The sequence below is a fragment of the Gopherus flavomarginatus genome, chromosome 1 (genome assembly GCF_025201925.1).
Source record: "Gopherus flavomarginatus isolate rGopFla2 chromosome 1, rGopFla2.mat.asm, whole genome shotgun sequence".
Classification (NCBI taxonomy): Eukaryota; Metazoa; Chordata; order Testudines; family Testudinidae; genus Gopherus; species Gopherus flavomarginatus.
The window spans coordinates 347,541,065-347,558,518 of NC_066617.1; the positions used below are offsets into that span (position 1 = coordinate 347,541,065).

A 17,454-nucleotide genomic window follows, 5' to 3' on the forward strand; every position below is an offset into this window, starting at 1 on the left:
TTTTCCTGAGTCTGCAACCAACCTTCCACACAGAGAAGCAGCAGTTACCAGAGCCAGTAAAGAACCCCCAGGCCCTACATCTCCCACTACAGCAAACCAGGCACCCGCTGATCTTGAGGGGCAGGAAGGCAGCTTGCCTTGGTCTATCCTGGCTTGGAGCAAGGGGTTCCGACACATGGGTCCCCCAGAAAGGGGTGCACGTAGTTATTTTAGCTGAAAGAATCAGATAAGTACATTTTCCATCCCTGTTCACAGATTCTCCTAGCCTCTGGCTCCCCTTCAACGGAGCCTGAATGCTCCACTGGGCTCTGCAAGACTGGCTACCTGTAAGCATGTGACTCACTGACCAACACACCCTATAGAGGCTGGGCATGCCACAGCAGACTCTCCTCCTTTGGTGCCTACTGCTGACTGCTGTTCTGGCCCTATGGCGGTCTGCTTCTTCTTGCAACTTGACACCTCCCCCCTACAAGGTCACATACTCCCACCCTCTCTGGGGCAAACCAATAGTTCCACAAGTAACAGTCCATCTACTTTCATGCTGGACCCTCAGTCTGAGTCTGAACTCTGGTTCGTATCCCTGGGACACGGGGCTTCAGTCATCCTTACCCCCAGTTGGAGAGAGGGGATTCTGCTCCGCCTTCCTCAGTGGACTGGTGAGAGAACCCAAGTCCTCCCTCTCCACCAGGTCCTATTCCAGGGAGCCTTGAAGCAGCAGCCAAGGACTGACTACACAGACCCCTGGCTGCCTCCTGGACCACTTCCCACCTTGCCTTGTCCTGGGTCTTGCCTCAGCCTCATCCCGGGCTCCCAGCATGCCAGCTCCCCCGTCACTAAGCCTCTTCCACAGGTTCACAGCAGGGCTTCTCAGAACTTTCTGCAACTCAGCTGGTTCTGCTGCAGGAGAGTTTGCTCCAGTCCCCTGGCAGGGCAGTCCCTGACACAGCAGTCATCTTCCTGCTCCCTGCAGACCCCTCCACAAGTGCACCGAATCCTAGGCAGACTCACTTCCTGCCACTCCTTCCCAAGTGCCTTGGCCTCCCTGTTGGATATCTACCTTTCTTCCAGGAGGCTCTATCTGCCAGCAGTCCCACCTCACTCCCTGACTCCAGCCATGTTTCTCTCACTGAGAGCCAGAGATCTACTCTCCTTCCTGGTCAGGCCTTACCTGAGCCAGGCTCAGCCCTTTTAGCCTTCCAGATCTGACACTGCAGATGAGTGGGGGTGAGGCTGATTGCGCCCTCAGGCCCTCTTCAGGCCAAGTGTGGGATTGGTACATGCCACCAGAGCTCCCCTCCATGGGATTCAGATGGCCCTTACCCCCACAGAGTTCTGGGGGACAGATATGGGGAAGAGAAAATGATGCCTCCCTTCAGCTGTTACATGATACCAAAATAAAATGCCATGGAACAGACCACACAAATCTTAGTGTTTGGTTTAATATAGTTCAGAGAAAAGAGTGGTAATACAACATGAATCATCCTCTTCTCTCATCGTTTGCTTTAGTTACATAGAAGCTCTTCTACAAGAGCAGTAATGAGCACCTAAATCAGAGGCTCTCAAATTGGGGGTCAGGACCCCTCAGGGGGTCGCGAGGTTATTACGTGGGGGGTCGTGAGCTGTCAACCTCCACCCCAAATCCCACTTTGCCTCCAGCATTTATAATGGTGTTAAATATATATAAAAAAGTGTTTTTAATTCCTAAGAGCGGTCGCACTCAGAGGCTTGTTCTGTGAAAGGGGTCACCAGTAAAAAAAAGTTTGAGAGCCACTGACCTAAATAAAAGTCCAAGCTAGAAAAATTTGTCAAAGAAGCGGAGCTGCTACTAAAAGAGAAAGGCCAATCAGTATTTACTGCTTTGAGGGCAAGAACTAATGACCAGTGCTAATGGAGTAACACTGTACACCACAGAACTGTAATACAAACACTTGGAGAATTTTCTCCTTTTCTCCCCTAAAAAGAGAAATTATATTTAAAAATGGCAGCACTGAAATAAACAGCAGAGTTCTGCAATTTATACAAATGTTTCCCCAACACCTTTGACCCCAGTTGCCAATAAGGGAAATTAAAACAGTAAAAGATACACATTGTTTTACACCACATAACAGCTAATTCACATTATTACAAGCATCGTCAACTCTGCTCATTATGTAAACGTTGCAACTGTACTATAAGAGTTAAAGCTTGAGGCAAATAGGTTGTTTAGACTGATTTTTAGAAGATACTGTTTTTGATGATTAAATGGCAAATAAGTCAGCAGATTTTTCTCTCCATTTTCCTTCCAATAAATAAATAAATCCTGACTTCAAAGCACTGATACTTCAAAATAGGAACAATTGAACATACATGCTGATTTGGTCTTTGTACAAGAATGAGAGAAATGTCTGAACATTTTAAATATTTACCAAAAGAGGGAGTTTGTATCATGTTTCAGAGTACTAGTTTATACATACTTTTCACAGGAGATGATTCATTGAGATCAGTAGGTATGGATTTTTTTCTTTTTCTTTTAAATTACATTTTAATACAGGAATAAATAGAACGAACACGTAATAGTAGATTTTTTTAAAAAAAGAGTAAAAACAACCTTTTACAGAGCTTAGCATCGGAGAAGGTTAGCTAAATAATTACGATTTACAATCGCACAATAAACCACTGTGGAGGTTCAGCTGACTAATGGTCTGTCTTTTGTGTGGCAAGTACCAAAGATAAAAGGCCAATTTCCTATTTATAAATTGCATTTCAGTAACTTGCAACCACCAGCCCATAGGCTGGATTATTAGACTCCCACTCCTATTAATCACGGAGACCCATCAAACTGTTGTTGGGAATTTCTGCACCCTATTTCCACTCTCCTCATCTTAGCCCCACTCAGGATTTCACTGTTAAACATCTGTACTCCACAACTATATATAAAAGGGTAACTCAGTGATCTATCAAACAACAATGCTTGCAGAGAACGAATGGCCCTAATGTTAAAGCTGTGAACCAGAATTCAGGAAATCTAGGTTCACATCCTGGCTCTGCCACAGACTTCATTTGTGACCTTAGGCAAGCCATGATCTCTCCCTGCCTCGGATCCTCTTCTATAAAATAGGAACATTCCCCCTCCCTTCATCTGTTTTGTCTATTTGGATTATAAATCCTTTGTGGCAAGGACTGTGTCATAATATACTTATGCACAGTGCCTTGCTCAAGGGAGCCTCAAACAAACAACCACATAGGCCCACACAATGTGGAAGAAAGCAGGGAGAAAAAAGACAAGCCCAAATAAAAGTACCAACACTAGATATAATAAATTGCTAAGTGGCATGTCAATGATCCCACAGTGGGGCTGGCAGAATCCCAAAGGCAGCTTAGGTGGAAGAGGCCACATAAGCTTTACAGTGTCTCATGAAAGAGCGCAGGAATCCCCAGGTCATGTCCTCTGGCTTTAATTGACCAAGAGCTGGCAAAGAGTCTTGTGGAAGGTACCAGAATACACAGCACAGAAGACGAGGACAAAGATCCACATCTCCATGATAGAGGTAAAAGTCCTGGCGGGAATAACCTTGTAGCAAAATCAGCATCTGAGGCCTAGTTGCAGGAAAGAGGCATGAGGATCATGAATGTTCCAGGAGACACTCTGGAAGACAGCAGACAAAAGGAGCCCAGAACTGACAGATGAGAAGAATCCAGTGTTTCACTGGAAAAATGCACATGAGAAGGGAGGGGCTGGGACTATGGGTAGCTTGATATCACTGGAGAAGGAGGAACCATTCAGTAAAGGAGCAAGGCACTAAGTCACACACCTCACAAACTGGTTTTCATTGGAGCACGAACTACCAATAGTCAGATATTCTGTGTTAAGTATCAGTGGGTTTAGTCAGTATTTGCACCGGGAAACCCCAGATGTTGCGAAGTAGTGCTGGTGATTCAGTGGGTGAATTCTTCTCTGAGAGTCAGTAGTACACCAATTCTCCTTTCATTCAAGATGTAAAAGCGAAGCCTGGACAGGGCCATGGTCATTAGACAACCCCATGCTACTTTTGCAAGAATAAGGGTGTTACTCTTTGAACAACACCCGCACCTTGAACGTAACTGAGGCTATACCTACATTACAGCTTATGTCGGCATAATTTATGTCACTCGGGGGTGTGAATAAATCGCCCTCCTGAGCGACATAAGTGACGCTGATACACGCACTGGTGTGGAGAGCGCTATGTCGGTGGGAGAGCATCTACTGTTGACGACATAGCTTCTGCCGTTTGCAGGTGCTGGAGTAATTAAGCCAACAGGAGAGCTCTCCCCCATCAGCTTAGCGCAGCTACCTTAGAGAGCTTACAGCAGCACGGCTGCATCAGTGCACCTGCGCCACTCTAAACTCTCTAATGGAGCCATGCCCTAAGATTCCCCAGAACGAACTCCCCCTCTTCAAGCTGACATTGGGGGAGATACAGTGCTGCACTCCTAAGACATGCAGCACAGAGAAGGAAAGAGGGGCCATTCTCAAGTTGATTTTAAGACCATTTTGTATTCTCCTAATCCTGGGCTGCTCTGGGGGTTGGAAAGAGGCCCATCTAATTTATGGCAGCTCCCCAGGGTGCTCTATGGGCCACAGTGCTGCCTGAAATCTCTCTGCTGTGTAACGTGGCCGCACCTTTAACCCACCCCTCTTCCTCCCGATAGTGAGGCTTGTGTTGGGATCTGCAGAAGGCAGCGTCACAGCTATCTTCCACAGTCTCTATGCACGGTCAGAAAAAGGACTTTTAGGGGCCTCTTTTACACTGCTCCAGTCCCTTCGCCAAGAGTAAAGGGGCTAGAGTAGGGGTGAGATCTCACCCCCTCATGTACGGGTGAAGAAAGGCTACCACAATCCATCCCAGAGGCAGCAACATTTGGTGACGAGCAAATACTGACATGTTACGGGTTAAACGAGATATCCCAGAGAATATCCATAAAACACACAAATAAGGGTAAAGGAAAAACCAGAGTCCCAATAATACCCATCAATACATCCTGCAAACTCAATGGTGTCATGCAGGTGGAAGCTGATAGGGAATGAGGCTCACTGAGCAAAAAGAATATGCTTTTGTTAAATTGTTAATGCCAACGCCACACTGGGCAAGTATTTAGGTTTATGGAGGTTTCCTGGAAGAGGCAGTGGCAAGACTAACCTCTCAGGGCAGAGAAGTGATGAAGTTTTGTATATTTTTACATGTTTGTTTAGCATCCAGACACTACAGGCACTTAGAACCCTTTAAATAAACAAAGCATGTTGGAATCGTTCAACATGAGAGCAACTATATAAATTCAGGTTAGCAGCTATTGATGGAAATGGTTATGGAAGATTTACACAGGATGTCGGGATAATTTGAACTCCCAAAGAAGAAACTAAATAAAAATCAAAAAAAAAAATTATAAGGCCAATATCCGTTCTGCAAGCTACAGATCAGACCAAAGATCTGTGAATAATTCAAGCAGCTACCGAGGAAGAAAATACACCACTGCTCCTCGCTAAAATTTGCCCATGTTAACAGAAGAACATACATCCCATTATAGGGAGCCGGAAACAAGAGATTCTGTAATCACGAGCCAGAACACGTAGTCATATATAATTAATAGAGTATTCTGAAAATGAGCTAAAAATGAAGCCAAGAACTTCCCTTTAAGGAATCATCCTGCAGTGCTTCTGCAAGGCACTGCTAGACAAGCAAAAGATATTAAGATGAAGAGAAAGGCTCACGCTTTCTGCTGGTGCAGGTGCAATTTTTCCCATTTAAGTCAATGGAGCTATAATAATTTACACCAGCAGAGACTCTGGCCCAAGATTTTTACCTTTGTGAAATGAGAGAAAGAAGTTTTAATCTAAGAGCTGTAATTTAAGAGTGCAAAACACTGGTCTAGACATTTTTACAACATCTTAAGGGTGAAATGAAGGTACAAGCAGTGATTTACTGAGATTTAGACAAGTCAGTCTTCCACTGATTGCATGCCTGAAATTTTAGAGTTACTAAACTACAATGCAGTATTATTAAGTGACAATACAAATCAAGGGACATTAGCAGTTTTGTCATATTCTAGCACTGTGTTTGACTCCTTAGTATCAGAGGGGTAGCCGTGTTAGTCTGGATCTGTAAAAGCAGCAAAGAGTCCTGTGGCACCTTATAGACTAACAGACGTTTTGGAGCATGAGCTTTCGTGGGTGAATACCCACTTCGTTGGATGCATCTGAAGAAGTGGGTATTCACCCACGAAATCTGATGCTCCAAAACGTCTGTTAGTCCACAAGGTGCCACAGGACTCTTTGCTGCTTTGACTCCTTAGGTATTTATAAGTTGCCCTGTGCAGATGCAAAGTTTGTAGATAGTTAAACTGCCTTCTGTTTTGCAGGGTCACTATGATATCTAGTGTTCTTCACTGTATGCCTGTACTTCACATTGACATGAATTGGGAGACAAATATTCAAATAGCAGATTAGAGAACAGACCACAAAAAAAAATGATGCACAATGTGGTTAACAGAAACGAACTGAAATTCTATAAACTGTGTAGGACAGAGCATCAATATGATGAAATTGATTAAAAATGGAATATGTAACAATATATCTGGATTCTTTCCAGCACATACAATCAGTTCCAGGATCATGGAGTAGAATATAACCATTTACACACATATAGGCCCTTGTGATGAGGTATATAAGCCTCACACTCATGAGGAAGGCACCAGAGAAGCCCTATGTGTGGGGCTAGCCCCACCTCTCCAGCTCTGTCAATCAAGTATGGTAGGAAGGAGACCTTTAAAAAGAAGGAAACTGCAGTTAACAGGAGAAAAGATCACCCTAAGCAGAAAAAGGCTGGAGTGACTCCTTAAGCAACAACGGGAACTCCCATGCAGATCTCTCCTCTGACCCTTTGTGGACCACAGCAAACTCCCAGGGTAAGCTGACAGAGTTAGCCCCATAACCAGCCAGCCAGCAGGACTCCTAGAAAACTGCTACGCAGACAGCCCGCAAGTGAGAAGGTACTGCTGGCTTTTTCCCCTTTGAGTTGACTCTGGGAAGAAGTTATTCTCAAGTGCATTGCAGCATTTATTGTCCTTTTGATCCCGCACTGGAAGAAACACGAGAAGGGCCGCAAAGGGCAGAGTCCCCATTGCAAGGACTAAGAAACTGGGACCTGAACATAAGCTACCCAGTGTAGATAACTGAGTGTGGCCAGGGTCTCTCATGGTCTGGGTGAAAAACAAAGAGGGCTCTTTCAGGCTCTGAAAATCCAATTTCAGACTCTGCAGTAGAATGAAAACAAAATAAACTCACAAATATGGAAATGCAAATCAGGTGAAACTGTCAAACTGCATATGCAAACACAGTTTTCGCAAAGGCAAAATGCATTTCCTCTGGGGCAGATTTTGAAGGTATGTTTTCAGACACAAGCTGAAAATTTAGAGCCATTCCATAACAGGAATAAGAAGTACATAGCATTTGTTTTAACAGCTTTAATTATCAGTCGAAGGGACTTTTTCTTTCACTAGCACTTCTCTTACTGGTGACATGAAATCAATAAATTTAGAAGGCTGACTACCTTACTAGACTGCTCTGAAAGAGTTAAGTGCTTCCCTGCTTAGATCTTTTCCTTTCCTGAGTCTCATGGTAAGTACTGGAAGATTTATGTGCAATGAATTTCCAATTACTGATCTCCACCAGCTGGGCTGTCAATCAGACTGCCTATACACTGGATGTCTTCACCTCTGTGTTTCCTTGTTATGCACACATGCTCACAAAAGCATATACTACTACGTGAAGATTCCCATCAACTACAGTAGGTTAAATGTTGTCTGGGCCAGCCCAAGCTTCCACAGTCCTCAGTCTTTGGCTTGGCTTATTTTCTGCTCTGCCCTAGCTACAGAACCCAGGAGAGCAATTCTGAAAGACCAAAAAGAATTTTGAAAGCAGAATTACATTTTCTGTGACCTTTCTTCCCCCAGCAACACCAATGAGGAACTGATGGATTGAGGGAGGAAGCCAGGTCTCTTTTCACATCAGGAGACTGGTGAGAGATTTTTAAGATGTTACAACTGCTCTTTGAACTCTATGACACCAAAATCCCCATAGGGTGATGCAAAAAGCAAGGTTTAAAAGGACAGACAAAACCACTACCCTCTGCTGACACGTCACCTCATTTCGTCCAGGCAGAAGTGCATGATGCTTTCAGACAAACTAGGCAGGCCATCACTGGCAACACAGCAGGAGCTCCAAAATAGCATCCTAGGATTCTCCTGGATTGGGTGGCCCTTGGTGCCATTAACAGCTCCCACGCTCCATCTCATATCCAGGGTTTCACATCACAGATACAGATGAGCACACAGTGATAAGTCAGGACCTCCAGCTTCTTTTTACCACTTCCCTCTCCCTCCCAACCCAGACATAGGGCCCAATTCCCTTCACATGGAGAACAGCAGCAGCCACAGCTGGAAAGGGCCTTCACACACCCCTCGACAGGATCATTTGCTTATTTCTGAAACAGGCACTCTGGATTTCTCTTGCCATATTTGTTGTGTCACCACTTGCAGCTGGACTCCCCACTCCCTTTATGCTGTCCCTCTCTGATCACTGCCACGCCTCAGATGCCCAACACTGCTTTACAGAGCCCATTGCCTCACCTACCTTCCTACTCTCCATTCTCTCTCTTCCTCTAATAATCTCCTCCTCTCCTACATTTCTGGTTGCTCTCAAGAGAGGTCCTGTAAGATTCTGTACCTTTTATTAAAAATGGTACAGAACATGAATGACATGTGCCCGTAACCCACCTGATCACTGTTGTTTGGTGTACCCTTCCCCACACCTCTTTGGTTGTTATTTTGTCATTTTATCTTGCAAGCTACTCAGGGCAGGGACCAGGTCACTCTATATGTTCACACAAAGATCCTCAATCTCTGCCAGCTTGAAACACAATGTATATAAATAAATAATATGATCGAAATGGGTAGCATCAGGTTGTGGTTTTAAAAGGATCTTTGAAGCCACTCTGGGCAGGAATTCGGGAAGGCTTATGGGTAATTGTATCTCAATTTAAAACTAAGTGGAGCAGCCTGCATTACGAAATCAACAACAGTTCACTCAATCCCTTCCTAGCAGTGACAGTGGCAACGAGGAAACCAATTTGGAATAATACAGGAGAGACACTGATCCCATGCTCTCAAAAGAAGATTCATGAAAGCTACAAAGAACAAGGAATATAAGCTGCCAAAGCAATACACTAAGTCGACCCCTCTCTCACATGAGCAAGCATTCTGCATCCACAATCTATCCAGGTTCTACCAGCTTAAGAAACAATAGGATAGCTTGATTCCTGTTTTTTTTTAAGCAACCAAGATGAAATTCTGAATTTTTGCAAGCTGTCTGATGTGACAATGAGAGAACACATACGTATTTTTGCCTTAGTTTATATTGTGCAGTCCCTCTTTTCTTACATTGGGTTAACTTGTTTTTCAAAATGATCTACACGCAGAATTTGCATGAAGCCAAATTTCACAAATAAAATCTACAGCACTTTCAGCTCCTTGAGAGTGCAGGCCTGCTTCAATACTTAGACTGGAGACCAAGGAAAACCCAGAGTCCTACATGGAGTGCTGGTGCTGACACAGCAGATTTTCAATCACAGATTTCTAGTGTCCAGTCCAGATTGGGGCCTCAGTGTAGAAGGCACTGCTCAAAACACAGAGAGATACAATGTCCTGCTTTTGAAAACATGAAAGACATTCTTCCATTCAGGTCGGTAGGGCACTAGAAGGCACTGAGCTCCTAGCAATTGTGTCTTCTGAATAAGACCTGAGGAATTAACCATTTGTAGCCATAAAAAAGAAAACCTTGTGGCACTTTTACAAGAAAGGAGTGTTAACAATGGATTCCTGTCCAAATTCCAACTGAGTTCAACCACGCTACTCCCATCAGTTACTACTCAATCTGGCTCTAAATGTGCAATTATACAGTTATTACATAACTGCCAATGCTTAGGAAAAGTAGAATCACAACCAAGTGACATTAGCAGTTTTACCATCCATTCCCTTCACTTGGTACAGGTGTGTTCTTTCAGGGTCCAGCTACACAGCCTCGGGCAGAGAGCCTCCAAGCCTGGGTCAACAGACTCAGGAACACGGGGCTCAGGTTACTGTGCAACTCAGGCTGAAACACAGGCTCTGAATCCCACTCCGCCTTCCCTAGGCTTCAGAGCCCAAGCCGCGATGTCTACACAGCTATTTTTGGTGCAGTAGCACAACCCCCCAAGCCCACATCTGTCAACCACGGCTTGGCAGCTTGGCAGGAGCTGGAATGCAGCAATCCAGGTCCTGCTATGGAAACACATGCATCCAACACATTCAGAAACTGCTGGGCCTAAAACCAAGTCAAACTCAAACAGCTGAATCAGTACAAAAGCTAGAAACAGATGAAGCTGGAAGATAAATGTGAGTGTGGAAACAAACAAAGCTGGGGGTATATGCAAGGCAGCACTAATGCTGAGGGCGGGTGTAAACATACAGAGTAGGTATTTGAAGGCCAGCTGGCAAAGTTTTAATTCTCAGAACATCATCATTTCCAGACCGCCAGTCAAATAAATCCTTGAGATAACACCCAGCATTCCTGCGGGCAGCTATAAAAAGACACAGAAAAGTGGCCAGGTTAAAATCATATTTTATAAAATAAGATCTACACCTATGTTTCAACATCAAATGACATCTTGATTATTAAAACTGAAACAGTTATAAACTTCTAATTTCCTTTTCACTATTTATGAGTTGGTGTACTTCATGTATTTCTCATACCTGGATTAATGCAAACCAGCTAGTCTCTTTCACTCTTGTTTAGTCAGTTTCACTCGCAGGTTCCCACTCATCTGTATAGTGCAGCAGTGTTTATATCACCCACATTGCAAGACTAGCTCAGTGGTTTGAGCGCTGGCCTGCTAAACCCAGGGTTGTGAGCTCAATCCTTGAGGGGGGGGACTTAGGGTTCTGGGGCAAAAAAAAAAAATCAGCACTTGGTCCTGCTGGTGAAGGTAGGGGGCTGGACTCGATGACCTTTCAAGGTCCCTTCCAGTTCTAGGAGATAGGTACAGCTCCAATTGTTTATGCTCTGAAACAAAATTTTCCCTGGATTAAAATAACAAAACAAAAACTATTTCTAGTGGTGTCAGGTTTTCTAGGAGCAAGTTTTACAATAAATTTTGAGCCACATATGAGTCGACATTATCCCTTTTAATGCTCATTATCTTCTGCCCGGAAGCAAGGGACAGTGGCAGTACAAATTTCCCCTATACTGCCCTGCTAAAATGGCAGGGCTGAAATGGGGAGGAAAGGGTTTTATTTTCCTGAAAAGAGGCTCTCATACAGCTCTCAAAAGTTTGTATATATATAACTGCAAAAGGTTAAACCCCGTAAGGTGTTACTCTGATCTGATCTCCTAGGGTCGATGAAGTTACAATGGTGTAAAACCATGTGAAGCAGAATCAGGCCAAAAAACTCTTAATGAAGAGTGAGCTGGATGTCTATATGGATTTCCGAAGGTGGACTGTTTTTGTATCAAGACATCTCCTATATATTATTGTTTAACCTCTTTCAGTACTTAGATCTTTGATTTCAAACTAGCATCCACAGTCAACAAGATCAACAGCACTGAGTAAATCCACAGGTATCGAGGAGACAGTGATATTACATTTACCTGAAACACGTGCTTTGCGAGACCTTAACACTCTGGAAAAATAAGTTTACCTCCTACAAAGTTGAATCAACTTTAGTCAGAGCTTTAGTGACAGTAATATCAAATAATCCATTTACCACCTAAAATTGTTACAAGCTAAGAAACTGAATTATTAAAATTTACAGTACATCTGTCCTCTGTCTGTTCAGAGTGCCTTGATTTCAGCTGCAAATAAGAGTCTAAAATATCTCTGATACAATCACTATCATTTGTGGTTCACTTAGGGTTAAAGTTTGAAAGCCATCCATCTGGGTTTGTAGTTTGTAGTTTATTGCCACCATGACCAGCTGTGAAGCTTAGGCATTTTATCAGGAATTCAATGGCACAGCAAAGCTTTAAAGGATACACATACATTTCTGATTCCAAGCAAGCAGAAAGCATGCAAATAAAAAATTATGCCATGACAAACCATTCCCATCATTCCTCCCAACTTTCTTCACAATGAGCTGAATCAAGAATTTAAAAGTGGTCACAAAATCACCATTTTTCCCTAGAGAAAGGCTTTTTTTAAACCAGAATGCACAGCACAGATTTTTCTGTTTTTGTGATTTAAAAAAAAAAATCTGTTAATTTGTGTTAACAGAATATTTGCAGAGTGGTTCAAAAACGTGACAAGCCTTGCAAATATTGCTCACATTTTCCTTCCCTGCATTGCTGTGAGGTCACAGAGAAGTCAGAATTTAACCACAAGTGTAAGCAGCAGCATATTTTCTCTTTGAAATAGCTGCCACCTGGGGGCATTAGGTGTGTTTGAGCAACCTAGTTCCGTTAGGCCAACACACCACTGTGCAGTGGTATTGTGGAGCTTTTTTGCACACAGCACTTGTGAGAGGTGTGACTTAAAATCAAGGGGTGAAAATTGATCAGGGGGAGGAATGAATAAAATTAATATCAGGGTATTAACAGTGCAGATTGCCAACCAAAAAGCACGGAAGAATGTACTCTTTTTAAAAAAAAATAGCTATTACTTCTGTTGCTTTAAAAAAAAATTGAGCAAGCAAGAGAGAGAAAAAACAACAGGGATCAGTTATTGAGTGGCACAGTGACACTGGAAGAAATAAAATTGAAAGCAAGTAGAAAAGATGAAGTGCCTGAACACATCTGAAAGATTCCTGCTCCGGGGGATGCTTATGTATCCTCCTGACCTCTGACACTGGCAGTTCCAATGGTGACACAATGGTGTGCAAAGCCTTACAGGAAGTGACAGGGTTCCCTTGCAGAAACGGGTTGATTGGATACTGTCCCACTAATGACAAAAAAAATAGGGTTTCAAGTGTGAAAAGTGGGTCATGGACAAATACAAATGGAAAAAAACTCAGTGTAACAGAGCAGTGCTCCTGGAGTCAAGATGAAGATGCTATCAGTGATAAAGGAGTAGTTAGTGGCACAAAGCCCAAGGCATTTATTCGTGCCATCATTATTACAGACATTTCTAAAACACCCATTAACCTAGCATTGTTGTATTTGGAGGCTGACCTAGGTGAACTTCAGTGTATTTGCCCTCCCCTGCTTAGTCCAGTCTATGTCTGTTGTCTTTCATTATATTTCTATGTGGTCCAATAATTCATCCCTCTTCCCATTCACCCCCCAACCTTTCTTCCTTTCATGACAAGCCAGGGCAGCTGCTCCTGAAAGACAGCAGTGAGACTGGGGGCTCGGCGAGCCCGTTCTGTGAGCAGCCCAGAGCCAGGGTCTCTCACACACACGCCTCTTTTCACCTCATGCTCACAGTAGCTTTGCAGAAGTGGTGATGCAGTATCAGCAGCCACCAATACCTGGCTCCAAGGTTTGGCCGCATTCACACGCCTCTCCCTGGGAGTTCAGCTCATCCTATTCCCAGCCAAGGAAAGTCAGGCATCTCAGCAGCCCTCTGTCTTGGCAGAGGAAGTGGGTACTTTCCCTGGAATTCAGCAAAGCATCTCAAAGGCCACTTGTGGGCACTCCACTGTAGCATCTGCCTGCCAGAGAAAGGGTAGGGCTGGATGGTATCCTCGGGAAGAGGAGGAGGGATGCAAAATGTGATCAGCAGCACTGGGAGAGGAAAGGATCAGCTGTGTGCTGGTATGTCTCACTGGCAGGGTGAGGGAAGGGACAAAAGCACTGGACTGTGAGCTAAAGGTACAATTCCACACCCTGAAATAAACTAGACTTCCCCATTCCCCATTCACTCCTTAAATATTAGAGAAAAATCAGATTTCTTAAACACCACTTAAATGATCCTCTCCCCCAAAAGAATTAAATTACCATGTATTGCCTATTCCTCCTATTAAAAATTTATCAATTTATTCATCACTTCTAGAATAGAGACCTTTCATTTGTTTTATAATGAAGAAACCTTTGATCTGCAATTCTCCACGGCTACTATTTTTTTAATTCTTTCAGTTCTTCTCATTAAAAATAAATCTCTGTTCTCCAAAATGCAGCCACAGAGAACTCCAAATTCTCACTTTAACAATGAGAAACTTGTTTTAGCCTTATCTTGATTATGTACACTGAAGATGTTAAAGAGGATTTTTTTTTCCAAATGGGAACAGAACTGTTCTTCAGTAGAAAAATGCCACTGTATAATATGCCTAAGAATCACCAAGGCTGAAGATTTGCAACTAACCAGTGTTTAGAAAGGGAGATGAAAGGGCAGTTTCCTCAATCGGTGCAAATGCAAACAGTAATAATAAAGCTGCACACACAATAGCCTTGTCCTAGCATAGCATATCAGGCCAACTTTAAGTCAATTTGATGCACTGAATGCTCTTAGGGTATGGCTACACTTGAAATTTCAAAGCGCTGCCGCGGCAGCGGTTTGAAGTGTGAGTGTGGTCGGAGCACCAGCGCTGGGAGAGAGCTCTCTCCCAGCGCTGCATGTAAACCACATCCCTTACGGGTGTAGCCTGCAGCGCTGGGAGCCAAGCTCCCAGCGCTGCGGCACTGATTACACTGAGACTTTACAGCGCTGTATCTTGCAGCGCTCAGCAGGGTGTTTTTTTCACACCCGAGCGCAAAAGTTGCAGCGCTGTAAAGTGCCAGTGTAGCCAAGCCCTTAGCTACTTACCGAACCACCACAAACAAGGATTGCTTTTATACTCAAAGCCACAGCTTCAGGAGATAACTCAGAGATCATATTTTAGTCAGATCTTTTTCCCCTCACCTTGTTCACAATGGCTGGATGTACAAAGACACTCCCAACAAAACACAAATGTCTTACTACTTGGGTGTAGCTGTCCACAGTATTACATTTATTACACACAGAGACTTAACCATAAGCAAGCATGTGGCTGAGGCACAACCCTTGCTTTGTTTGACATAAAGGGTCTGATTCTGCTCCTACTGAAGTCAGTGGTAAAATTCCCAGCTGGGTCAGACCTGTAATACCTTTAGAACAAAAAGTACACATCCTACATGTCTTTCCAGAACCACATGCTTCCACCTCTCCATTAGTTTATCCAAGCTTCCATAGCTACAAGAATTTGAGGTGAGAAAACGTACTGCACTGATCCTTTGGGAGGCACACAGAGCCCAATTCAGGGTTGTCCCAAAATCCCTTCCTGCTGCTCTATCATAAAGATTATGTGGAGCTGCCATAGTAGTCACTGAGAAATTACCCTGGCACAGGGGTCATCCCGCATAGCACAGAGCAGGCTATGTTGGTGCTACATCACCTATTCCCATAACATAGGGGGCACGGCAGGAGTTGCACTCTGCCACAGTTCTCCTAGCTGCTAATCGAGTTCTTTGGATAGGGCTGGTTGAAAATTTTCCACTGAAAAACTCTTTTTCAATGAAAACTTGGGGTTTTGACTGAACGACATTCTTCACACCCAGTGTCTGCTTTCCAGGGAAAATTTAAATCTTTTGTTGAAAAACTGATGACCAAAATACTTTCGTTTTTCATATTTTGATGAAAATTCCAAATTTTCCATAGAAAACGTCAACAACAAAAAAAGTCATTTTTGCCCACGTTTTCCATGGCAATAAAACCCACTTTTCTGACCAGCTCTGGCCTTGGGACCACCACAAGGCACAAGTTAGAGCAGGCCCCAGAACAGAGAAAGCACAATGGTGGTAAAGCCCCACATCTTTATTCTGGTGCTGAGGTCTGCTCAGGTGCAAGGATGGCTCAAGCCCATAGAAGTCACTGAAATATTTAAAACACTGATTTATCAAAACACACACATTATGGGAAGATCCTCCACAGTATTGAAAGAAAGAAATAGCTAACCTGGTAGAGCACCAACAATGTACTCCACTGCCAAAATAAGAGAGTGTATCTCAGGATCAAGAATTACTTGGGCCATGGCTACACTAGAGAGTTGCAGCGCTGGTGAAGGGGTTACAGAGCTGCAACTCAGGATGTGGCCACACTTGCAAAGCACGGCCAGCGCTGCAACTCCCTGGTTGCAGCGCTGGCTGTACATCCGGTCGAGCCTCGGGTGTAGGGATTCCGGCGCTGGTGATCCAGCGCTGGTCAGCAAGTGTGGACGCCCACCAGCGCTTTTACTGACCTCCGGGGTATAAGGAGGTATCCCAGCATACCTTAGAAGCCTCTCTGGTAATCATGCACACTCCACTGCCCTGGGCTCAGCTGACCCCACCTTTAAATGCCTCGGGAATTTTAAAAATCCCCTTCCTGTTTGCTCAGCCAGGTGTGGAGTGCAATCAATCATTCAATCAATCAGCGACCATGCCTCCACGCACCAAACGAGCCCCAGCATGGAACAATTCCGAGCTGCAGGACCTCATCAGTGTTTGGGGTGAGGAAGCTGTGCAAGCACAGCTGCGCTCCAGAAGGAGAAATTATGATACCTATGGGCAGATATCACAGTCCTTGCTGAGAAGGGGCCATGAACGGGACGCGTTGCAGTGCAGGGTCAAAATAAAAGAGCTGAGGAGTGCTTACTGCAAAGCCCGTGAGGGAAATCGCCGCTCAGGAGCTGCCCCCACAACCTGCCATTTTTACAAGGAGCTGGATGCCATACTTGGGTGTGACCCCACTGCCAATCTGAGGACCACGATGGAGAGTTCAGAGCAAGGAGAAGTGGGGGAGGGTGTAGAGGAAGCCGACAGTGAGGCTACTGGTGTGGAGGGAGACACCCCGGAGTCCCAGGAGGCATGCAGCCAGGAGCTCTTCTCAAGCCAGGAGGAGGCTAGCCAGTCGCAGCAGCTGGAAGTTGCTGGTGAGGAAGAAACTGAGGAGCGTGCTCGGGATAAGCAGATTTTTATGTTTTGGGAGAGGAGGGTTTGGGTTATGGCTGCCTGCATGCATGCCTAAACGTGGAATAGCCCATTGATTTGCTCTATCACGTCTCTGTAATCTGCCTCGGTAATCTCTTGAAAAGTTGCAGCCAGAGCGTGCGCAATGTGCTTTCTCAAGTTTATAGGGAGAGCCACCGTGGTCCTTGTCCCGGTCAGGCTAACTCGTCTGATCCACTGTGCAGCGAGGGGTGGGGGGACCATGGCTGCACACAGGCAAGCTGCATAGGGGCCAGGGCGGAATCCACATTGCTGTAGGAGACCCTCCCTCTCTTCCCAGGTAACACGCAGCAGTGATATATCTGGCAGTAGGAAACCCTGTTGAGAATTTAGGGATACTTGAGTGCAGGGTGCCAGGTTCGCGGCCCCCCCCCCCATCCCCGCGGTGCGTTCCGGTCTCCCCACCCCCTTCCAGCACGTAGCCAGCCCCGCGGTGCCCTCCGGTCTCTCCCCCCACCCCTTCCCAGCAGGCA

At 44.7% G+C, this 17,454-nt stretch overlaps 1 protein-coding gene across 8 annotated transcripts in view; it reads right to left on the reverse strand.

Moving 5' to 3' along the window:
* The window catches only part of FAT3 (FAT atypical cadherin 3), a 607,093-nt gene that overhangs the window by 508,796 nt on the left and 80,843 nt on the right, over positions 1 to 17,454 (reverse strand). The gene's annotated exons all lie outside the window — the stretch shown is intronic.